Raw genomic sequence first — 25,419 nt, 5'->3', positions numbered from 1 at the left:
ACATGGAGGGATAGGAACAGGACAACGTACAAGAAAGTCAAAGGAAGGACATAACCAGGGAGTTTGCCAGATCTTGGATTTCATGCTATTCTTTTATGCCATGACAGGAAGCAGAAGTCAGATGAACACTATGTCAAGGTTACCATTGGACCTGACAAATCCAGTTTGGCCCCTTTCTGTCACTCTTTGGTCCACAAGAAAGATGAAGGACTTGAGAGTTATTAGAGTGGAATAGATTGTTAGGATCTTAGATCTAACGACTGAAAGGGGCCTCAGAGACTACCTAGACCAGGAATTCTTAACTTTTTCTGTGTTATAGGCCCCTTTGGCTAGCTAGTGAAACATTTGGGCCCTTTCTCAGAATTAATCATATCAAATGCATAAAATAAAGTAAATCAAATTACAAAGGAAACCAATTATATTGAAATACAGTAATAAAAAAAATTAAGTTCAAAGACTCCAGGTTAAGAATCCCTGACTTCGTTAAATCCCTTAATTTGACTAATAAATAAATTGGGACTAATAAGGTTAAATGGCTTGATCAATTGAATTAAATAAGTGTCAGAAGTGGGATTTGAACCCCAGGTCTCCTGACTACAGATCTGGTGCTCTTTTCATCTTATTATGTCTTACTGGTTTCCTATCTCTTTCTGTCAGAGCCAGGGCAACACTCGGGACTAGCCAGTGAAGGATTCAGTTGCTTAAACACAAATATGAAGTTTCTAGTGTGGGATAGGTAATTTTCTAGAAAAGGGAAGAAAGAAAAGAACTATTTTCAGAGCACAACCTGCTATAAGCCAGAAAAGTCCAAAAATGAGAGAGAATTTTTTTTTGGACTATCACACTAACACCTCAAAGCCTTAAGTGAATTGCCTGAAATTATGGCATTTCTGCAAGTTTGTGACATATTCCCAGTAAGAAATCTATAGTTTAGGAAAAATCAGACTGATTACTTACTTTTTAATGTTATAGAATGCATTTTTCCATCAAAACCATATTCAAAATGGTAGTTACATGTAGTAGACAGAGGACTATTTGCCAAGAGGCATTAAGAGTTAAATGAGTTTTATAATTGGCCTAGGAATGACCCTGCCATTCATAGGGAATTGTTTCTTTGGGAAAATAAATCCTGACTTCCACCTTGTAACACCATAAATTGGAGCCCCATCATTGGAATTGGGAAATTTCTCAACACTGACGTGAATGCTGTAACTTCTCTAAAAGTATCTGGGAAAGTTAGATTGGAGAAAGGATGGGGTTATTGGGAGTACTCTTATGGGCTCATTGACAAAAATCCTCAGGGCATAGCATGGTGCCTCCTGAATACTCATAATTTTTTTGTTTCTCAGCATTTGCAAAAGAGAAAATTCTTTGCATTTCCACAATAGAATCACAGAATCATAAAATCTTGGAGCTAGTCCAATTTATCCCTTCAACAAGTTGCGGACAAATGTTCATGATTTAGCTATTGTAAATAGCCAATGTCTCCAAATTTAAGTCAGTTATTTCAAAGTACTGTGAATCAGAAAACATATCCCCACAATGAAAAAGGTAGGAAAAAAAAGAGGTATCCAGAGGTTAGATATTTCACTGTGTCTGTTAGAATATACAGATAATTTATAAATAAGAAGTTTTAAAAATTAGAGACTGTCAATATTTGCATTTCAAATCCAGAGCTCCACCTACTTGGCACTTAGATAGCTGAATTAATCATTAGAAGGTTGCTTGGTGAGCATGAAAGCAGAACTAAGGGAGCTGAAAGGTCCTGTGGGAGATTTCACCGTGACTGTGGGAGATTACGGAGAATTATCCTTGGTCTACTAATAGAACAGACCTTTCTACTATCTCTTTTCTGTGTGCAGTGCATGCATTTCTTTACTACTTTACAACTTTTTCAGTATTTATTAGCTACAGATTCATTGACCTCTGGGAATATCCATGTTGCAGAATGATATCATCCACATTGCATCAAGCCCCAAGATATTATCAAAACTCCTAAGTGAGATCCATGACCAATCAAAAGAAAACAGTCTAACAATTCACACAGAAAAAAAAATCAAATGAATGAGTAATGCCTATTACCCAAAATAGGACATGCAATTGGATAGGCAACCCAGCGAGCTGGTCATCAGTCCACATTGTTCGAATGCAAAATGTACGCTTCCCATAAAGATGATTTTATGGAAAACTCACACAGGGCAAGTGTTAGAAGAAGAGATACAAGGACATTCTCAAGGTCTCTGTTAAGAACTTTGGAATTGATTATGTGACATAGGAGACATTGGCACAGTACTGCTCAGCATGGTGTGCCCACATCAGAGAAGGTACTGTGCTCTATGAGCAAAGCAGAATTAAAACAGTTCAAAGGAAAACACAGGATGCGTAAATTTAGAGAATCCATTCCAAATGTTCACTTGGACTACTTGTGCCTGATCTGTGGTAGACCATTCCAAGCTTGTATTGGTCTGATCAGCCACAGTCTGACATTGAAATTTGACTCTATTGTAAGTGATGTCATTTTTCCTGGGTAGAAAATGAGCTCTTTCTCTGTCTCTGTCTCTCTGTTTGTCTCTCTGTCTCTGTCTCTCTCTATCTCTGTCTCTGTCTCTGTCTCTGTTTCTCTCTCTGTCTCTCTCTCCGTCTCTCTGTCTGTCTTTCTGTCTGTTTCTGTCTCTGTCTCTGTCTGTCTCTGTCACTCATTTTTTTCTTTCTACCCTCTTTTCTTCCCATCTTCTCTGTCTCTGTCTCTCTGTGTCTGTCTCTCTGCATTTCTATCTCTCTGTCTCTGTCTTTATCTCTCTGCCTCTCTGTCTCTTTCTCCCCCTAACCTCCCTCTCACATATATGTCCCACTTTTGCAAAACAAGAATATTTTCCCAGTGGTGTTATATGACTGAAAAAAATAAAAATGAAACATCGGGATTTCCAAACAATCAAAATTACAGGTTGAGGTGTGTTTGAACTTGGTGAAGCCAACAGGCCTGTGGATAATTAAATTTTCTTTGTAAGCCTTTATATCTCAGAAATCAGCAAACATTCCCAAAAAAGGGCTTGATTTACTGTTTTATTGATTGTCTAGATTTAAGAAAGTGATAGAGAAAATGTTAATAATGCCAATTTAACTTAAAAGTGTGCTGTGCCTACTTTTTTTCCCCTAAAGAACTGGTTGTAAAACATTTACCAGCATATTCCTATGTAATGGGTAATGGAGAAATGCAGAGTGGACACCAGGAAGCTGCAGAATCTTATCAATAATAACATTTCTAGGGCAGGGAGAAACGAAGGAAAGAAAAAAAGAAAAAAAAGAAATTTGCATAATAACTATTATATATGTAAAAGGAATAGCAACTTGCACATAATAGATTTGCAGTTTCATGTACAATCATCTTTTTTTTTATTATACTATGTGATGGAAATGCTTGTTTTATTCCATAAATTAAAAATAAAGTAAATAAAATTTAAAAAACAACACCTCTACCAAAAAAAAAATGGAATGACAAATGACAACAATTAAATGTATGGCTGGAAAGAAGGTGGGCCAACCACATACCAAGAGCAAAGGGAAACAGATAGACAGCCCAAGTACTGCGCCAATACCACAGAGCATTAAAAGACCTATAGTGTATTGGGTTGATCTCCTATGGGCACAGACAAAGAATGTCAAAGAATGAGAAAGTATGAATGGGTTCTATTTGTACCTTTGGAGGAAATACCCACATTGATAAGATCATGAATCCCCCACTAGCACATTTATATGTTATCTTTCCTGATGAGATTGTAAGCTTCTTAAGGACAGCTACTATCTTTTCTTATGTATTTTTCTCCAGTGCTTAGCATAATATCTGGTACCCAGTAAGCCCTTAATGAATTCTTGCTGGCTGTCTGAGAAGAGAGCACAGAAGCCATCCTGTCAAATCCCTTCCCAAATCCCATCTAAAATATCCCCAAGAAGTGGTCATCCAGTTTCTGCTTTAAGATCTCCGCTGACAGCCTGTCATAACTCATGATAACCTCTAAGACAACCCATTTCATTTTGGGGATAGCTCTCTTTGGTAATTTTTACTTATTTTGAGCCCAAGGAGTTTTGTTATAGAGGCAACTAAATGTTGCAGTGAATAGAGAATCGGGCCTGAAATCAGGAAGACCTGAGTTCATAAGTAGACTCAGAAACTTACCAATAAGACCCTAGACACGTCACTTAACCTGTGTCTGTCTCAAATTTCCTCAATTTGTGTAAGATGGGGATAATAATAGCACCTGCCTCCCAAAGATTGTTACGAAGATCAAATGAAATGACATTTGTAAATCACTTTTGCAAACCTCAAAACGCTATGTAAATGCTAACTATTATTATTATTACCACACTATTTGCTCATGTTTTATTTTTCCACTTATCACAAGAAGGTTGGCTACCAGGAGCTTTTGGCTACATCAGCTCTAGAAGACTATCTAAGAAGGTACAGAGAGGTTATGATGTACATCTGACGAGGAAGTATCCATATCAAAGCAATCCCAGATCCTCAATACATTGAAGTACACTTTTTTTCAAGAGTATAGTTCATCTTGTACTAGTTCTGTTTTGGATTGACTTCCTGATGAGATGCAGCTAGGTGGCTCAGTGAACAGAGCATTGGGCCTAGAGTCAGGAAGACTTGAGTTCAAATCCAACTTCAGATACTTACTGTGTGCTGTGTGCTCTTGGACAAGTCATTTAACCTCTGTTTGCCTCAGTTTCCAAAGCTGTAAATAGAGATAATAATAGATCTTCCTCCTAGGGTTGTTCGATCCTCTAGAGAGTTTTCATGGAACGATATGGACATATGTAAGGCTAGGGGTTTCTGCTTCCACCCCAACCAATGCAGTAACAGAAGGCTCAGAGCTCAATCAATCCAAGTGTAAACTAACCATGAACAGGCCCTTTATCAATTTGAGAGGAATAATGTGCTTTGGTCCACCATTGGATTCTGAGCCCATTTTTCTAAAAAAACATGCATGTGTTTGGGGGGGTGGAAACGGGCATGGGAAATTGTGCCTCCATTTGGGAGGGAATGTTTTCTACCAATTGGTCTTGCTACAAGTACTTTTTAAACACCTTTTGTAAAGCTAATTAAGTCTGAATGAAAAATCAATGGGAAACACATAGGTGGGGGTTCATGAGTAACAGTACTAGGAATCCCAGTCCTTCAAGGATGCTTGATAGAACCCTAAGGGAGCAAATAATAGCCTCATCTTGGAGATCAGGCCTTACAATTTGAGTGTAAGCTTAGGAAGTCATACTGAAGGGAATGTTACATACCAATTGCATAGGATAAAATGGGGTAAAAGGTTGACTATGGTAAAAGGAGCACCTATACCAATAAAATCACATGTCCATTAGGGTACTAAAGTAACATAAATATAATAAAAATTAACATATGGTTCACACATGACAGGAGTATAAAGTGCTGTGAGATCAGAAAAGAGAGGAATCACCTTCAGTTGGGAGGATCAGGGAAGACGTCCTGAAAGAAGTAGTGTTTGTGTTTAGCCATAGAGGTAGAATCATAGGATCTGAGGCATACAGGACCTTAGAGGAAATCAGTTCCAACCTCCTCTTTTTATAGAAGAGGTAAGTGAAGTGCAGAGATATTAAATGACTTGTCCAAGGTCACATAGATTATAAAGGTCTCAAAGAAGATTTCAACCCAAATCTTCCTGACTTCACCTTCTTGACTTTAGAATCCACCATATCAAAATGCCTCTCAAAAGGCAGAGATAGGAAGATGACTCTCCAGTCACAGATAACAATGAGAACGAAAGTGAGAAGGTAGAAAAGGACTGTTATGCTTGAAGGACTATGAGTAATCCTATTGGTTTTACTTTGTGAGAAAGTGAAAGATAAGATAAATCTGGAAAGATTGGTTGACTACTTTGTCTTTCTAGCCTCATGATTCATGCCCAGGCCCTCACTTTCAGGTTCAGAGCAGTTACCCAATGAGGGAAGTGAAGAGAATGTTAAGTAGAGGTAGGAAGAAAAGAAAACACTACTGAGAAACCTAACCAGACACTTTATCAAACAGGATAAATCCTAAAAACGTGTTTTCTCATTTATAGATCCAAACCATGGCTTAAAAGAAAAACAACAAACAAATCCTCTAACGTATTTTTTTTTGTTGTTGTTGTTTTTATGGACCAGGCCTATGATCTCATTGATATAAGGGACTCCTGGTAAGGAAAATCTCTTCACCCATGCAACCCTTACAAAAATGTCTGTGGGCCCTGAGAGATTAAGGTTCATGCCCAGTTACATCCAGAAGTGCCAGAGGCATCACTCAAATCCAGGTCTTCCTGACTCTGAGGTCATCTCTCTCTCTATCCATTATACCACATTGCCTCTTAAAGGTATCTGTAACTACAATTAAATATATATATATAAAATTTTTTTGGTGAGGCAATCGAGGTTATATGACTAGCCCAGGGTCATACAGCTAATAAATATCATGTGTCTGAGGCCATATTTGAACTCAGGTCCTCCTGACTCCAGGGCTGGTGTTCTATCCACTGCACCACCTAGCTGCCCCTAAAAAATAATTTGTTATGAACACATTTAGCATGATTAAAATATTTGCTCTACTAAAGCCCTATTCTCATGCCTCATCTGAGTTTTTCAAAGCTATACCCAGAGAACATAAGCTTGGGCAGGGCCACACAACTTAAATAAAGGGGTTCTTAACTTAGTTGGGGAAGGGGAAAGAGAAGGGAGGAGGGAATACAGCACCTACTATGTGTCAGGTAGTGTGCTAAGTACTTTTACAAGTATTATTTCAAACCTGGAAAGACTTACATGAACTGATGCAAAGTGAAATGAGCAGAACCAGGAGAACATTGTACACAGTAACAGCAATACTGTATACAATAATAAACTGTGAATGACTTAGCTTTTCTCAGCAATACAATAATCCAAGACAATTTCGAAGGACTCATGGTGAAAAATGCTATCCACTTGGAGGGTGGGGGCGGGGTAGGAATCTGATGGAGTCTGAATTCAGATTGAAGCATTCTATTTTTTACTTTATTTCCCCCCCCCTTTTTTTTTTCTCTTTGGGTCTCTGTCTTCTTTCACAATATGACTGATAGGCTAATATGTTTTGCATGGTTGAACATATATAACCTCTACTAAGTTGCTTACTGTCTTAGGGATGGGAGAGGTGAGGGAGGGAGGAAGAAAATTTGGAACTCACAATTTTTAAAAGCAGAATGTTAAAAATTGTCTTTACATGTAATTGGGGGGAAATAAATTATTATTCAAAATAAATAAATAAGGGAGGAACAAGTATTATTTCATTGTCTCATTCTTGAGTCAAGTCAACACGTATTTATTAAGTGCTTGTTAGGTACCAGACACTGTGCTAAGTGGTAGAAATATGAATATAAGCGGAAAGAAAGATAGTCCCTGCCTTCAGGGAGCTTATATGCTAATGGGGGAAGATGACACATAAAAGGAAACTGAAAAGAGAAGGTCCCCATGTTGGAGCATGATGGATAGTCCATGGGTGTATGAACTTAAAAAAAAATTATCACTATATTTTAATATAATTAGTTTCTGTTGTAATCTTACATATTTATTTTATGCACATAAAAACATTATTTGTGAAGGGGTCCATAGGGTTCGCCAGACTGTCAAAAGGGTCCATGACACAAAAAAATCATTAAGAAACTCTGGGCTATAAAAACTCTGGGGACTCTGTTTCTAGCCAAGAGAAGAGAGGCTCATTATTTAATTTTACTTTCCTCGTTAAGTGACGACAGGCTCATCACCAAAACTTGGTGCTCAGCCACCTGATGATGCGCGCCTTTTGTGGTCCATGACAACTCACAAAGAATCACCCACTTGGGCATTGAGAGGTTGTGATCTATGTCAGTAAAGAAAGCGTCCACGCTGATGAAATCCCAGATATGTGAAGTATTAAAGGAAAATCCTATTTTTAATCATAATCTCATCATTTATGTGCTACTTCTTGGTGAAGTGAAAATTAAAATGTATTATCTCACCATCCCTCACAGGAGGGTAATGAGGCAAACCACATCCAAAGCAATACTGTACAGACACAAGAAGTCCCAACCTATGAATCAGTCAACAAGCATTTATTGAGAACAAACAATAGGTTGGGTAGCATACTAGGTGTTGGGGACACAAATAGAAAGGTGAATAGTCCTTACCCTTGAGAAACTTGCATGCTGTAATCTGAAATGAATCGATTATTTGAGCAGAGCATGACACCCACCACCTTCCAAGAAAATTGCTTTTAGATCAGGCAGCGTAACGGTATATTGTCACTTCTGTAGTTTCCTAATAAGTTAGCTTGCTGGACTATACATTGCAGAACCAATCATTTTTTCTCTCTAAAGGTACCTTCATTCCTTCATAGGTTCTACTGCTAACCCTCTCCACCATAACTAATCCTGGACTCTCTCTGCCATGCCACAGCAGTGTCCTCAAGCTGGAAGTTTATTTCACCTCTGACCTTCTCATACTGGAAGTACACTCTGACCCTGTGGCTCCTTCTTCTGATTGGTTGGTTCTTCTCCAAACCTATATTTTGAGAAGCGGGTTCAGGACAATTATATCTTCATTCCGCTTTAGGCTTCAGTCCTGATTCTTTGGACTTTATCCATTATTTCCCTGTATAGATGCCTTCTCTTTTCAGCTTCCTGTTATGTGTCATCTTCTTCTATTAGAATATAAGCTCCTTGAGGGCAGGGGCTTTCTGCTTATATTTGTATTCCCATCACTTAAAATAGCGTCTAATACCTAGCAAGCACTTAATAAATAAATATTGACTTGACTTGACCTCAAGGAACATATCTCCATTTTGTTAATGTAGGCCTGTAGGAAAATATGGTTTTATATGTGTGATTTTGCCTAATAAATATATTTTCATGAATGGATCTAGTCATTAAGTCTAGTCAACAGTCATTTGAGTTGATTGTTGGAGTTAAGTTGGAGATCTGTACCCAGGACAGGCCAATACACTATTATGCAGTCCAACTTTCCTACCTCCAACCATACTGTCTCAGGCTATCTTGGAGATCAATCCTTCAGTATGAATCTTGAATTTATATTTAGCTTCTGCTCCCACTGCCCTGACTCTGAGCAGACCTGTAGCCATGTGAGTTCTCAGACCACAAGGGTAGTCAAATTTGTCCAGGATCAGCCTTATTCATTGTAACAAGATGTTTCTTTCTTAGCTAAGACGGATTCAGTGATCTTTAGGTCCAGTTCTATGAAAATATACCTTATGATAACTGAACCTAGAGATAACAAAATATGTATGATAGTAGGAAGTAAAATATTTGTCTATAGTATATGTGTATATGTATATATATGCATGTATATGTGTACACATACATACATACAAGCAATTTTAAGCTTTAATAGCTTAAGAGCTACTTTTTTTAGTTTTAAAAGTTTTAAGCCTTAAAAGCTTAAAGCTGCACTAAGATTTTTGGGACACCAAATAATTCATATGTGTAATACATATTTCATATGCAGGTATGTATATCCATATACATGTATTGTGAGCATCTATACATATGCATATGCATATACACATACATTTATATGCAGTGTCACAACCTCCAGACGAACAAGATGAAAGAAGGATTCTGGGAGACAGAGCTGTGATGAATCCTGGAAGATTTGCTCTTGGGAAGAACAGATGTTGGACCCTCCCACTCCCATAGCCAGCTTCCTCTGCCAAGTAGTCTTATTTTAATCTTCACAAAGCTGAGAAAGAAAAGAAACTGTTCAGTTTACTCTGGAGGAAGAAGAGGGTTGGACTATCATCTACATTTAGATTACCGTGCCACCAAAATATTCCTTTACTTTACTTTTGGAGTCTAATATATATATCTAGAGTGGTGGGGTAAGGGCCTCCGTTCCCCAAGTTCACCGCAGAATTGTTGCTCAGTTGTGTCTGACTCTCCACGATCCCGTTTGAGGTTTTCTTCACAAAGCTACTTAAGTGGTTTGCCATTTCCTTCTCCAGCTCATTTGACAGATAAAGAAACTGAGGCAAACAGGGTTAAGTGACTTGCCCAGGGTCACACATCTAGAAATTGTCTGAGGCCAGATTTGAACTCAGGAAGTTGAGTCTTCTTGACTCAAGGCCCAATACGTTATCCACTGTGCCACCTAGCTGACCCAGGATGGCAATATTTATTTGGTGAGATGCCACTTAGGTTAACTGGGAACAGCCACAATACTGAGGTTATCTATATATGGAAGGCTTATTCTTGTTAGGAGATTTTGTATTTGTTTGCTTTACACAGTGAAACAGTATTCAATAAGTGAGTGATTTGCAAGTAACAGTAACCCATGAGAGTTGTTTAATACCAGATGCTATACTTTTTGAAAGAATTGCTTTGTAGATACTGGCAACAAAGCGTGGCTCTACCAATTAGAGAATAACTGAACAAAATGTTGTATGTAGGATAATAACGGGGTCAGAAGTTTAGAACTCGGGCAACCACAAATTTTAGAACTGGAAGAGACCTTTGAGGTCACCTAGTCCATCCCCTCTCATTTTGCAGTTAAGGAAACTGAGGTCAAGGGAAATTAAGTGACTTGCCCTAGGTCACAAGGGAATAAGTGACAGTCAAATTCAAATCCAGGTCCTTTGATTCAAATCCAACCTTCCTTTCATTGCACCATCCTGCTTCTATTTCCCTTGCAAATGCACATATAATACAATGTTCTTATGCAGTAAGAAAAGAGAAATGTGGGAACTTCAGAGAAACTTGGGCATATTTATATGAACTAATGTGTGATTGAATAAGCAGAACCAGAAGGAATAAGAAATGTGGCTACAACAGCAAATGAAAAGATCACAAAAAAGGAGCTATGCTCTTGAGTAAATGAAAAACCTAAAGAAAAGATAATGGTCATAGAGGTTGGGGATCATAAGGGCAAAATGCTGCCTAAGTTGTCAAACCTAGTAACCAGAGCTGATGGGTTTGGCTTATCTGCTGTTGTGAGTAGTGTTTTTACAAGGAGAGATTCAGTTCCTGGGGAAGGAGCATATCTAGAAATGACTATGATTTAAAAACAAAAGGCATAAGGAAAACTTAGGCTTAGGGGAAAAAAATTGAATTGTCTTGCTAGTAAGATCTATACCATGCAGCCTAGTTTCTGGAGCTAATGCTTCTAACTTCAGTCTACAAAGGTTAGCCTACATATCTTTAATGTCCTATCATATCTTGTTATAGATATCTAACAATGAATTTATAAAAATTGCTCCAGAACACAGTCATATCGCCTAGACTTGAGTTCAAACCAAGACTTGGCCACTTAATACCTGGGCGGCTAAGTCTCTTAATGCATCAGGGTCTCAAATTCCTTACCTGTAAATTGAGGGAGGGTATTGGGTTAGCTTTTAGTTGAGTCCTTTCAGTCCTGTCTGATTCTTCAGGACCCCATTTGGGGTTTTCTTGGGAAAGATATTGGAGTGTTTTACCATTTCCTTCTCCAGCTCATTTTATAGATGAGGAAACTGAGGCAAACAAAGTTAAATGACTCGCCCAGGGTCACACAGCTAAGTAAAGGTCTGAGGCCAGATTTGAACTCAGGAAGATGAGTCTTCTTGACTCCAGCCTGGTGCTCTGTCTATTGTGCTGCCTAGCTGTCCTAGCTAGGAGTTAGTAAACTCCAGCCCTCTGCTGCCTGTCAGTTTTTGACCGGCTTGAAACTACTAAGAATGGTCTTCACATTTTTAGGTGCAATAAAATTTTATCTTAAAATGTAAAATTCACTGTTAGCTCTACAGCAGGTATGGGCCGGATTTGTAGGGCTATAGTTTGTCTACCCCTGCTTCTGTAAGACTTCTAGGGTCCCTTCCCAGTTTTAAATCTATGATCCTGTGAAATGAATTCTAAAATCAATTAAACAATGAAATATTCATTGAGGGGCTACTGCATGCTCACACTGTGTGTATTATAGAACAGAAGTGCCAAACATGTGGACCAGAGTCCCCATCCTACCCTGCATCGCTTCTAGGGGAATCAGATTAAAATGTACTTGTGAAGTATTTAACAAAACAAATAAAAGTACAATAGAATACAGATAATGTTAATGTGTGGCTTTCTAAGTCAACACGCCACCTGCTGGAATGTCTGTTTCTATTTGAGTTTGACAGCACTGCAACAGAACATTCCAAAGTGGTTTCTGAACTCAAGGAACTTAACAAACTCTTTGAGAAGAGTAGGTTAACACCCAGGAAATGGCAAACAATACAAAATAGAATAAAATCAAGTGCTAAATACTCTGGTTAAAAACAATGTGGTTAAAATTTCTTTTAAGTGAAACAGATAGAGGGCTGTAGTAAAATTGGGACTATTGTTAGCAGGCTTTCTTTGCCCAGAGCTGCCCCACCTCAGAGTAGAACAGTTAAATTTAACAAAGGGATTCCATTGTAATCTAGTTAGGGAAAGTCCAGGGGGTGCAACTTGCAGACTCTGTCTTCTTTTTAATGAGAAGGCACCTATCAAATGCTTGTCTTAGATCATGGTATTGGGAGCTCTCTAACTTTTTTTTAGTGGTTGGGAGTACCAGGTGCCATAGACACGTTTGGCAGTCCGGTGAAGCCTATGGATCTCTTTCTTGAGATATTTTTAATTGCATAAAATAAAACTTTTAGAATTATAAAGGAAACCAGCTACATTGAAATATACTTGTCAAAATATTTTAAAAATCAAATTAATTGGTCTAGGTTAAGAATAGGGCAGCTGGATGGTGCAGTGGATAGAGCATCAGCCTTGGAGTCAGGAAGACTCATCTTCCTGAGTTCAAATCCAGCTGCTGACATTTAATAGCTATGTGATCCTGGGCAAGTCACTTCACCCTGTTTGCCTCAGTTTCCTCATCTGTAAAATGAGCAAGAGAAGGAAATGACAAACCACTCCAGTATCTTCCAAGAAAATCCTAAATGAGGTCACAAAGAGTTGGATATGACTGAAATGACTGAACAATAAAAGGTTAAGAATACCCTGTCACATAAATGCTAAGAATATAGAATATTATACAGAATGTAATAGGACTACTCATCCAAAGATCTTAACATATCTCTGCAGCTTGTTATTAGTGTAGAAAAAAAGTAGGGCACTGTGGGAAGAACACTGGCTTTGGGACCAGAGGATCTGGGTTCAAATCTCACCGCTGATATTTACTACTTGTTTGGGATCTTGGACAAACTAGTGTACTGCCTTGGGCCACATTTCCTCATCCATGACAAAAAAAGCATTGGTCTGGATGGCTTCTGAGGTCCCTTCTGGATCAAGGTTTCCGATCCTATGATTCTGTCCTGGAAAAACTTGCACCGAGCAACATGGGTATAGTGGAGAATGCTGACTCTGGATTTAAAGGACCCAGGTTCATATACCAGCTCTGCCACTTACTGTGTGACCTCTAGAAAGTTATTTAATCTCTCTGGACCTCACTTTTCTCATCTCTAAAATGAGAGTGTTGGACTATATGGTGTCTCATGTCCCTTGTAGATCTAAATCTTTAATCCTATGATCTAAGTGAGACTGTCATATTAGTCTATAAAGGAAGGAAAGAAATAACCATTTATTGAGCACCTATTATGTCCCAATCACAATAAGCACTTTACAAATATTATCTTATTAGATCTTCACAACAACCCTGTAAGTTGGTGGTATTATTATACCCCTCTTACAGTTGAGGAAACTGAGGCAGACAGTCATCAAGTGATTTACCCAGGGTCACACAGTAAGTGTCTGTGGCTGGACTTGAACTCAAGTCTTCCTGACTCCAGGTCCAACCTTCTATCTACCAAACCACCTAGCTACCTTTGAACTCTTGTCCAAAAATATAAGGCCCAAGTTTCAAAGAATCACAGAATTTTGAATGAGAAGAAATCTAAGAGGATATCTAGTCCATCTCCTATAATGGTTAGAGAACTGCTAAACATTCTTTTTTTTAAATAGAAGAAATAATTTCTTTCTTCGGAAAATATTTTCTACTAGGATAAATTACAAGATGATGTAATGATACAAAAATTAAAAAACCTGTAAGCCACTATCAGTCATAACAGTTTCTACCACAAAGAGTTTTGGAATGCCTGGGGCTCTCCAAACTGGTAAAGGAATTAGATTCCTACTTCTAATTTTCAAAATATTCTTGACAGTTTGGATTCCAGATAACTTTATCAGTGTTACCTTTGTGTATCAGTCAGCAGAGTAGCTATGGTCCCAAAATGAGGTACAAACTTCTGTGACAATGTGCCAGTTCTCAAAATGACCAAACTTGGTTTTTCATTGTAAATGTTCTCCAAAATCTGAAAATTTTTGTTAGTCAGGTCCCTATTCACTAGAAGGATGGAGTCAACAGATTCCAAATTAATTGGCTTAGAGAAAGAGGACATGCCTGAGGAGAAAAGGGCATGGTCTAAGGTATGACCTTAAAGAGTAAATAGAAGAATTATTAGTAGAAATTTTTGTGTGGGAGGTTTGAGGAAGCTCAGCTAGGGATGTGGTCAACAGGGAGAGAAACCATGCCCTAGGATATCAAGAAATTGTCACATTACTGAAGGACTAGTTATTGCTGGGGAGGAGAGAGGAGTGGGGGTACAGCAGAAGGTTTGGGAGGGGTGGTCACTAAAAGGAAAAGACATGACCTAAAATGGACTCTGTTAATGCCTTCTGAATTTGGCATCCCAGGGCAAAACTCTGGTTGCTTTGCCATAGTTACAGCCCTGATACTGGGAATGTTGAGCTGAGGCCCAACAACAAATAATTCACCTGAGTAAACAAAGCCAGAGAACCAGGCAAGAGTCATAGTTGCCCAAATCTGAGGAGAAGAAAGGTCAACTTGCTCTGTTTCCTCACCAATAAAATTAAGTTATTGGAATAGATAAGGATAGCAGGATTCTAGGTTTAAAGCTGGAAAGGACATAAGAGGTCATTTAGTCCAATGCCCTAAATTTACAGCTGATGAAAACTGAAGAGAAGGTAAACGACTTAAGGAAGGTCACAAGTGGCAGGGCCAGGATTCAAGCCAGGGTTTCCACATCTAAATCATTGCTCCTTGCATTTTATGTGCTAATAACCTAGAAGGTTTGTTCTAGCTCTAATTCTATGATATTATAACATCATCTCAAAATGAGATGATGCTATGGAAGTGTACAGTGGGAGCCAGAGTGGGAGAACATGACCTATAGCTCCACAGTTAATATAGTAACATAAACAGCAAAAGAAGTTCTAACTATCCCAAGAGAAAAACTTGCACATGACCCTGGGTGATCCCTGGTACTATGCCTTCTCTGTTCTATTTCTATATAATATCTGGCCTTACCTAAGGATGGTGCAGGGATCCACTATTCAGTCCTCCTGCTGCCAAGGACTGCTCTCATGAGTAAATGTTCTAAACTCCCCCAGTGAACCAAATAAACCCTACTAAATCTACATACATATAAACCCATCCAGATGAGGACTGCCATTTCTCCTTTGTTATCTCAGTATTATCTTAGAAGATTTGCTACCCTACTATTGGCATAATCAGGGCAGAACAAATCTTCATTCTTACTGGAAGGCATTAGAGAATTAGTTTGTTTCATGCAAAATCCTCAACTGAGAAAGAATCCATTTATGACAACAGCATGCTAACTCTTCCTCTGCTACCTCAGCTGAGCTTATGCCATGGTGGCTCAGACGCATTCCAATTTATAAAACAAAGGAATTATGTTCCCATCTTCTACATAGTGCCCTATATGTGTCCTCTGGAAGTTCAAACGGGCATTTGTTAAACTTCTTTCTAAGACAAGCCTTCTACATTACACTTAGTTCTAACCTGAGATGATGTTCTCTGCCCAAACGTAGCTTTGTCACCTTTGTGAGGAAGGCAAATGCCTCTAGTCAACATAACAAACCATTAATCAATCTTTGGAAAGGAATTGGTGAGTCCAATTTAAAGGGCAAGGTACTGAACTCATACACTCAATCTGTAGTTACAAATGCAATTTTTGAGGCTTGGACTCTTATCCCAGGCCATTTGCCAACGACCTTTACAGAAATCAATAGTTGAAATGATGTCGACAATTCCCATTTGATCTAATGAGATTTCAGCTCTTGGCTTCTGATATTTCATTTGTATCATCTTCACAGACTTTGCGAAGCTGAAGTTTTGCCCAAACTGAAACAAGCTTCTTTACTTTTTCATGTTGGTTTACTTCTGAGGTGGTGTGAATATTTCCAAATATCTCCTTCCTATGCTGCAGAAGAGGAAGGCATTTAAAATGTATGCTTAAAGCAAAGAGCAACAGAAGCTGTGCCATGGGACAGTCTTCCTATGATGTTGCAATATATGGATCCACTGGGCAGAATCCCAGGTGCCCTTTCTGGCCCAGACTCCTAAAGATGTTCTGTATAATGTTACATCAGTCGGTACTTTCCAACACTAGATCCTAAGGTGTGCTGTTTATTTTAAAATTCAATAATCACTTATTAAGTACCTACTATGTGCAAGTCACTAGAAGAAGGTGCAGATACATATAAGAAATCATCTCCTTCTTCAAGAAGATTACAGCCTAGGTCACAGGCATTTGAGAGTATTTTGAAAGGTGTTATTGAATCAAATGCAGCTAGTATTGCTGATATTTCTGCCTTTAAAGATAGCAAAATATCAACTAGAGTGTAAGGGAGACAGGAGAGGGGCATAAGAGGAAGGAGGATGGAGGAAGGAAGGGAGAGAGGGAGAAAGACACAGAGAGATGAAGATAGGGAGAAGAAGAGACAGAGAGAGAGAGTGAGAAAGAGAGACAGACAGAGACAGAGAGAGAGAGGGAGACTACTGCATTGATAGAGGGAGTTTCTCCATCTGGAGCTCCCCACATCTATAAAATGATAAATAACATATAATTTATTATATTTTGAGCCTCATGAATTAGTTAACAGAATCCTTCTTATTTCTTATTTAATTTTTTTCAGTTTATTTTATTCTGTACTTGCAAGTAAACATGCATTTTGACTTTGAAAATCGGTTTTCTCCAGGTAAGAAATATCTAGCCAAAGTCTGATTCAGATCTGGAAGTTGCTGGTCTTCAGAGAGCTCTGCAGTTGAACCTAGAAGACCTCGGCATATGAGAGTGTGTCTTACACATTGGGGTGCTCTAATTTCCTCAGCTCTTATCATCTTGGAATGAACTTCTTTGTTTTCTAACAAACCCTCGAAAATATCAACACTCCAGCCCATTGAGGTTTTCTGCAAAATTTCAAGGTCATCTTTCTTTTTTTTTTTTTGCATTATTTCTTTGTAAAGGCAATAGGAGTAGCTTTCCAACGCTTTATAAGGTATTTTGCATCTTCATAGGTCTTTGGGGAAGGGTCAAACTTCATGATATTATTACAAAACAATTTTAGACCATGATATCTGCAGATCTCATTGTAGTAATGTGTGGGAATATCTCCATTAATTTCTCTTGCACTGCTTTCAGGTTCATCATATTCTTGCTGTATCAACAAAATAAATAATTGTATCCTTTCTTCTCCAAGACTTCATGTATTTTAGAGTGACTACTGTCCTGTGACAGCTTTTGCCTGTTTCAATGCTTCATTAAAAAAAATTTGTTCAGGTACTATTACAGAGGTCATGGTTCCTCCTCCCTGCACATTTGTCCATCCTTCCATAAGCAGTTAGACAATGTACTGCACTGATTCCTTCTCACCCAGAATATATCCCCAATCAGTTTGAGTCTCAGAGACGTGATCAAAGAATCTCTACTGGGCAAAGAGCAAGATGGAGCAGAGGGAAGGCAATAAGCACTTTTACAGCATGTACTATGTACTATGTACCTGTGCTAAACTCTTTAACAAATGTTATCTCATTTCATCCTCTCAACAACTCTGAAAGGTAGGTGCTATGTTGAGGAAATTGAGGCAAACAGAGGTTAAGTGACTTACTCAGGGTCACACAGTTAGTAAGTGTTAGAGGCAGAATTTGAACTCAGGTCTTCCTGATTCCAGATTCAGTGCTCTATCTATTGTGCCACCAATCCTTTTCATTTCTCATTTCCTTTTCATTGAATTCAATAAACACTTATTAAGTGCCAGCTGTTATGCTAAGTGCCAGGAATATAAAGACAAAAGCAAAATAGTCCCTGCTCTCAAGGAGCTTGTATTTTTCTATTTATTTTCAAACTTTCTATTTGGCTGCATTTTTAGTGTAAACTCAAACTAGCATTCAGAAGCATGTACTTCTTTTGGAAGTATGGCTAATTACTTCTATAGAAAGATAAAGTGCTCACTATGTGTACAGCACTATGCTAAAGGCTGGGGATAAAAATACAAGCAACCATGATAGCCCTGGCCCTTAAGCACTTTGCATTCAAATGGAGGAGGACAGCTCATATAGGGGAGCTAGAAGAGGGAGGGGGTAGGGAGGTGTTCTAGTGTCACAGTGTGGAGATGGTCAGGAAGTGGTGGTATGGACCCTTGGTTCTATACAAGCCAAAAGCTCACCCATCAAAGCCAAATGTCTCAAAGGAGGAGTTAAAAATTGGGGGGAAGAGGGTGGTGGCTAGGGAGAGATGAGCATGATGGCTGTTATGTAGGAAGCAAGGTGTGGAGATGGCTGGGAGGGAGTATAGAGGCCTGCTTCTGGAAGACATTAGGTGAAAGCTCAACTGGACAGGGAGTGTCATCTGGTCTATAAATAAAGCTACTGAGAGGTTTGAGGTTTTTAAAAATTTTTAATAGTATTTGCTTACTTGAGGATACTGATTAGACAACCTTTTCTGATGATTCTGAAGGTAAAGAAGTAACAGCAAGACTTTTTAGTGAGGGGCAGCTAAGTGGCACAGTGGGTAGAGCACCGGCCCTGGAGTCAGGAGGACCTGAGTTCAAATCCGGCCTTAGACCAAATACCTGACACTTACTAGCTGTGTGACCTTGGGCAAGTCACTTAACCCCAATTGCCTAAAAAAAAAGACTTTTGAGTGGAGAATTCAGAAAATGGGCCACTTCTCTCTCTCTCTCTTTTTTTTTTATTGTGGCCTTCTTCATTTACATGAGAAGTATCAAACTCACTAGGGCTATGGCTAGAACTGGGCTAAACTGTAATTGGGAAATGTTTAACAAGACAAGTAAAAATAGAATCCATTTCTATTTGAGTTTACCACTGATTTACACTAATGAAATATTTTTAGTGCCCATGGGAGACTTCTTATAAGAATCCTAAGTTTTAGGCCTAATACCACCTAAGTTCTCTAAGGGAATTTAGCTTGAAACCAGGAAAAGTTATCATAGAAAAAAGGCTGTATCTTTCCTACTGCTTGCCTGGAAGTATCAAACCTCAGGGCCAAGGCTCTGATGGAATAGCACCAGAGAGGCTTAGCTGATAAGGGTCTCTGTGCTTTCTGTAAGAGCTAGTAACATCTAAGCCAAAAGAACATGGTAGCATACAGACAAGTTTGTGAATAGAGGTCTGAGACATGTCCATAAGAAAATGAGTCTAAATTCAGCAGATCACTTTATTCACCATAGATGTTCTGCTCCATGAGAAGCCAGTCATAAGGTCAAGAGTTCAGCAGCAGATCAACCTGTCCAGTAGAGATGTTATGCCTCTCAAAGAGCCTAGCAGCAGAGCAACCTATCCAGCATTGACATCTCACCCCATAGCTCTCTGGAGGACTCTCCAGAGAGAAAGGACATTGAGACCCTGTAGTTCCAGAGTTTTGAATTGCCTTGGACACATATACTCTCCACCATGGAACTTCAAATTGTGCCCACTTTCCCACATCCCACAGACTCTGAGTATATTTGTGGGAGAGTGTTCCCCCAGGGTTTCCAGGGGAATGTTTTGTAACTTCTGTTCTTGCTATTTCATTCACTAAATGACCTTTCTAAAAGTTAATTAAATGGATTAGCTGTCCATGAATCAGAAGCACACTGGTGGGCTCGTGAGCTACAGGGTTATATTATACTTACCCACAGTATTACTTCTAGAACCCAAGGTAGCAAATTGCATTTCTGGGCATTCAACTTGTCAGTGTGAGTGTAAGTTGGACGACTGAGCCCAGACTAGCTGCTTACCCACTTTTAGTCTCAGATTCTTTTTTTAAATTTGATTTTATTAATTTATTTTGATTTATCAACAATCACTTTCATATGCTTTTGAGTTGAAAATTTTTCTCCCCCTTCCTCCCCCCCACCCTCCCCAAGATGGTGCACAATCCGATATAGGCTTTACATTTACATTCCTATTAAACATGTTTTCATATTAGTGAAGTTGAAAGTAAAAATTAAAACCAATAGGAGGAACCATCAAAAAGATGAAACAAAACTCAACAGAAGGAAAAATTAAGTGATAGCGATTCAACCTCCATAGTTCTTTCTTTGGATGTGGATAGCATTTTCCATCCTGAGGCCTCTGGAGATGTCTTAGATCCTTGTAATGCTGAGGAGGGTTCAGTTTAACAATATTAGTCATAGCATAACGTGGCTGTTATTGTGTACAAAGTCCTCTTGGTTCTGCTCACTTCACTCAGTATCAGACCATATAGGTCTTTTCAGGTTTTTCTGAAGTCAGCCTGCTCATCATTTCTTATAGCACAATAGTATTCTATTACATTCATATACCGCAGCTTGCGCAGCCATTCACCAATTGATGGGCATCCTCTCAATTTCCAATTCTTTGCCACCACAAAAAGAGCTGCTATGAATATTTTTGTACATGTGGATCCTTTTCCCATTTGTTTGATCTCTTTGGGATATAGCCCTAGAAGTGCTACTGCTGGGTCAAAGGGTATGCACATTTTTGTAGCCCTTTGGGCATAGTTCCAAATTGTTCTCCAAAATGTGGTTGGATCATTTCACAACTCCACCAACAATGTATTAGTGTTCCAATTTTCCCACATCTTCTCCAACATTTATCATTTTCCTGTTTTGTCATGTTGGCCAATCTGATAGTTGTGATGTGGTACCTCAGAGTTGTTTTGATTTGCATTTCTCTAATCAATAACGATTTAGAATATTTTTTCGTATGACTATAGATGGCTTTAATTTTTTCATCTGAGAACTGTCTGTTCATATCCTTTGACCATTTATCAATTGGGGAATGGCTTGTGTTCTTATAAATTTGTCTTAATTCTCTATATATTTTAGAAATGAGGCCCTTATCAGAGAGACTGGTTGTAAAAATTCTTTCCCAGTTTTCTACCTTCCTTCTAATCTTAGTTGCATTGGCTTTGTTTGTGCAAAAACTTTTCAATTTAATGTAATCAAAATTATCCATTTTGCTTTTCATAATGTTCTCTATCTCCTGTTTGGTCATGAATTCTTTTGTTCTCCATAGATCTGATAGGTAAACTATTCCTTGTTCTCCCAGTTTACTTATGGTATCAGCCTTTATATCTAAGTCATGAACCCATTTTGACTTTATTTTGATATATGGTGGTTAGTCTCAGATTCTTCATCTATAAAGAGTGATTAATAATGCTTGCCCTGTCTACTTCAAAAGGTGTTGGAGAACATACAATGTTTCTGAAAGCTTTTCAGTAAGAGTAAGAGGGGGAGCATTTCAAAATACATATTTTATTTGGTACTATTTATAAATCATGTCTTTTTCTTCTTCCTTCTTCTGAATAACTTGCCATGAATAAATGCTAAGAGTTGATCTCATAATTTTGTTGAGAGGGAAAAAAATACTATCTGTCTAGCTCGCATATAAATGCTAAGTTACAGCAGGTACACATTTAGTAATGGCTTCTCCTGGGGGGTTTACCATAAACAGCTTCCCAAGCCAGCAGTTCTCACCTCATCACTAAGATCAGACAGATGATTTTGCCACAGAACATTGGACTTCACCTGGGATTTGCATAGAAAATATATTCATATCATCAAAATGCAATTTAATGTTATGAATTCTTACCCTTCAATTAACAAATATTCTTTGTAGATTGTAGCACCACAAGAACCCTTTTCCAATGTTCTCACATAAAACTCAGACTTAAAGATGAAAAGGACCAATCTAATAAGGAAACTGAGGCCCACAGTAGTAAAGTAACTTGGTTAAGGTCATGCAAATGGGAAAGTCAGAATTCAACTCAAGGTCTCTGACTGCAAAGCAACCACCTTTCATCCTACGCCATGCCACATGACCATACTGCTTCTCAACTCACATTTCATTTCACCCCTTTGTTTTTGAGCCCTTTGAGCAGTAGGACAAACAGGTCACTCGTTCTGAACTTCTACAGGAAGACTTGAACATTATTTCTAATGTCCACTCCACTCACAGGTCTTGAAAGAAGAAAATAGAAACTTTCACCAACCTTGAGATAAAAAAAAAAACCAACAACAGAAATCTTGCTGGTTCTCCTGTGAAAATGGCAGTGCTCCCTCCCTCTGCTTAGAGGCAGAAATCTCTCTTGCTCCATTGCATTTGGGACTTGTGCTGCCTTAATTGTTCTTATGAATTATGATGACTCAGTAGTGTGCATAACTTACTTTTAAAAATGTTTCTATTGAACACATTTTGAAGAAGAAATAACTATGCCAAAATGGCTATAAACATTTTATCCTGAGTATGCTCTTTATCATTCTAAAATGAAACTCATGATCTAAACTGTTTTGGGTTTTTTTTTTCTGGAAAAAAGACTAAAATCTAAAGTCCTTGGTAAAAAAATTACTTAATTGCTGACTTCTTTCTATTCTTCTATTAATACACTCTCCAACCTATCACCAAAATAATCATCACCATTTTAAGAGAAATCATTTTGCCTTTTCTTTATCTGATCATTGATCCTACTCTTTGTTCTAGATTATGCCACCTTGCCAACTATGTAAGTGAGACTCATTGGATACCAGTAATTCTAGGGTCCCCTCTTTTATTGATATGTGCTCTCCCAATTTTTACTGATGAGAGTAATAGGCCACCTGCTAGTCCACTGGCAGTATTTTTGTAATGACAAGTTTTAAGTTATATGAGTCAGTTAGCAGTTCTAAAAGCTTCTCCTTTTAGCCCCTTCAAATCTCCTAGAAAGGGAGTGGACATATTGTACTGATGATTTGCTTGTTTCTGATATATCAATTAGGTTTAGAACATCATTTTTCTCTGGGATTATCCCCAATTTGTCCTGTTTATATTGTGTTTGTATATAGTTGTTTACATGTTGTCTCCTCCATTAGATTGTGACCTCTATGAGAGCAGGGGCTGGTTTTCTTTGTTTGTTTGGGTTTTTTTGTTTTTTCCCTTTCTTTGTATCTTCAGTACTTTGCACAGTGTTTGGTAAATGATAGTTGCTTAGTTCATGCTTATTGACTTGTCTGTGTTCAGGAGTCTTCAGGGGGAAGAATATAGTCAGGAAGATTTTTCATGGAAAACAAAAGAGGACAAGGAGAATAAGGACTGCTCTGGAAAAATTCTTGTTGAGGCTTTACCTCTGTCCTATTGAATCTTCAATGTAGAAAATAATTGAATGGTTGCAGTTTCTTCTGGACCAGTGTCAAAGAAGTTAGAATGTCAAATGCAATAGACCTCTTACCAAAGATGTCTTTCCCAAGACAAGATATGCATAGATCAGGGTGTCTCTCTTCTGCTGCACAGAATGTTCTAAAATTCACCATTTACTAGGTGAGAAAAAAGCTAGTATAATAGATAACCATGAGTCTGGAATGGTGGAAATAAACTGAAGCCTTCCTCTACATTGGTATTAAACCAAAGATGTCAGGGAAGGATAAGCAATACTTCTTTCAAATACCCACCCACATGCCACACACAGTGTTATTCACTTTCTACCCACACTTCTCTTTAGGGTCTGCCCTAAATGATATCATTGGGGGGGCAAGAAAATGGTCTTATTCTCCCAGATGTTTCATTCTATGTTTATTATGACATCAGAAATTCACAATTGAAATATCTTCTTTGCTTAAGGTATTGTTATCAGAAAACCCATGCAAAAATACAAATTTATGGAGGAATAATACCCCAATCTCAAGCATGCATTGGTACATTAACACCAATTACTTCATCAGAGACAATGAAACATAAGACCCAGAAGTTTGGGTGAAGAGTTCTATTGAACAGAAAAAAAGTTGAGAGCACCTAAAGGCCTGAGTAGGCCCTTGTATTGATGTATTCACTCTATTGACTTGTTTTATTTTATTAAACAAAAATAACTATTTAAGTTACTGAGGACTGGAAGATTAAAAAATAAGATATGAATCCTGCCCCTTAGAAGATGTATAAAAATAGCTAAAATACAAGGTAAAATGTAGTAAGTGTCATTGGAGAGTTAAAGGCAACTTGCTGAGAGAATTCAAAAGAGAGATGGCTTCCCATTGTGGGATTGGGAGTGGAGTGGGACAGAGGGGCAAAGATGACTTCCTGGAGGAAATGGCCAAATGTTACATTTTCCATGAACTCTTCCATTGATCCCCTTCACTCCCTACCTCCATCCTCTATCTCACACACAGCATGCTATTGTTTGCTTAAAGAAATAAAAAGCAAACCTTCATATTAAGCTGTTTCTAACTTATGTGGTCCCCAAATGATTTTGCCCATCGTAGTTTGCAAAAACCACAAAAATTTTAGAGTTTGAATGGACACCAGTATTCTGATTGTTTAAGACTTACTTGGGGGGCCGCAGGAGGGACTTCCCTGGTGGGGAAGGGTCGGGGTGGGCCGAGCAGCCTGGGTCCCCTAGCCAGGGTCAGCCTCTCCCTCGCTCTCCATAGTTCCTCCAGGCATCAGACATGATGTCTGTCCAAGATCAGGATGGCGTACTCCAACCTCTTCCTCCGTTTGAACTCCTCTTTGAGCTAGGCTCTCTGCCTGGTCCTGAAGATGCCGCAGAACCAACACTGCCCCATGGCCACTCTCAACCAGATGCATCGCAGCGGCCGCCCCAAATGCCTCCCGGCCAGCCCTGGCTCCGGGAACCGCTGTCCCCAGCTCAAGGCCGTGGTGCTGAAGACGATGATCCCAAAGCCCAGGAAGTTCAGCTCCGCTAACCGAAAGTGCTGCCGCGTGTGCGTGAAAACTGGCCATGAGGCCATCTGCTTCATCCCGAGCGCCGGCCACAGCTTACAGGAACACCACGTAGTCATGGTGCACGGAGGCTGCACCCAGGACCTGCCAGGCATCAAGCTCAAGGTCGTGCGGGGCATGTTTGACTGCGGCCACGTGAGGAAGAAGTGATAGGGAGGAACGCTCAGGAGTGGCTGGGACGGATGGACAGAAGTGGCAGGAGGCCCAGGCAGCAAATAGACGAATAATACCGTCATGATGACCCTTAAAAAAAAATACTTACTTGTAAAAGAATCCTCCCTATAGCATATTCAAGTGGTCATTAAACCTTTGCTTGAAGACAACCAATGAAAGGGAACATGCTGTCTCCAGAGGCAGTCCATTCTGTTTTGGGATGGGTTCAAT

General features: G+C 38.8%; 1 pseudogene; it reads left to right on the top strand.

Moving 5' to 3' along the window:
- Positions 1-24,831: 24,831 nt before the first annotated feature.
- LOC110208052 (small ribosomal subunit protein uS12m pseudogene) lies at positions 24,832-25,185 on the top strand (annotated as a pseudogene).
- Positions 25,186-25,419: the final 234 nt, after the last annotated feature.

This window comes from Phascolarctos cinereus, unplaced genomic scaffold (genome assembly GCF_003287225.1).
Source record: "Phascolarctos cinereus isolate Bilbo 61053 unplaced genomic scaffold, phaCin_HiC Scaffold_726;HRSCAF=1367, whole genome shotgun sequence".
NCBI classification, from domain to species: Eukaryota; Metazoa; Chordata; class Mammalia; order Diprotodontia; family Phascolarctidae; genus Phascolarctos; species Phascolarctos cinereus.
This window is presented reverse-complemented; position numbering and strand designations above follow the sequence as displayed.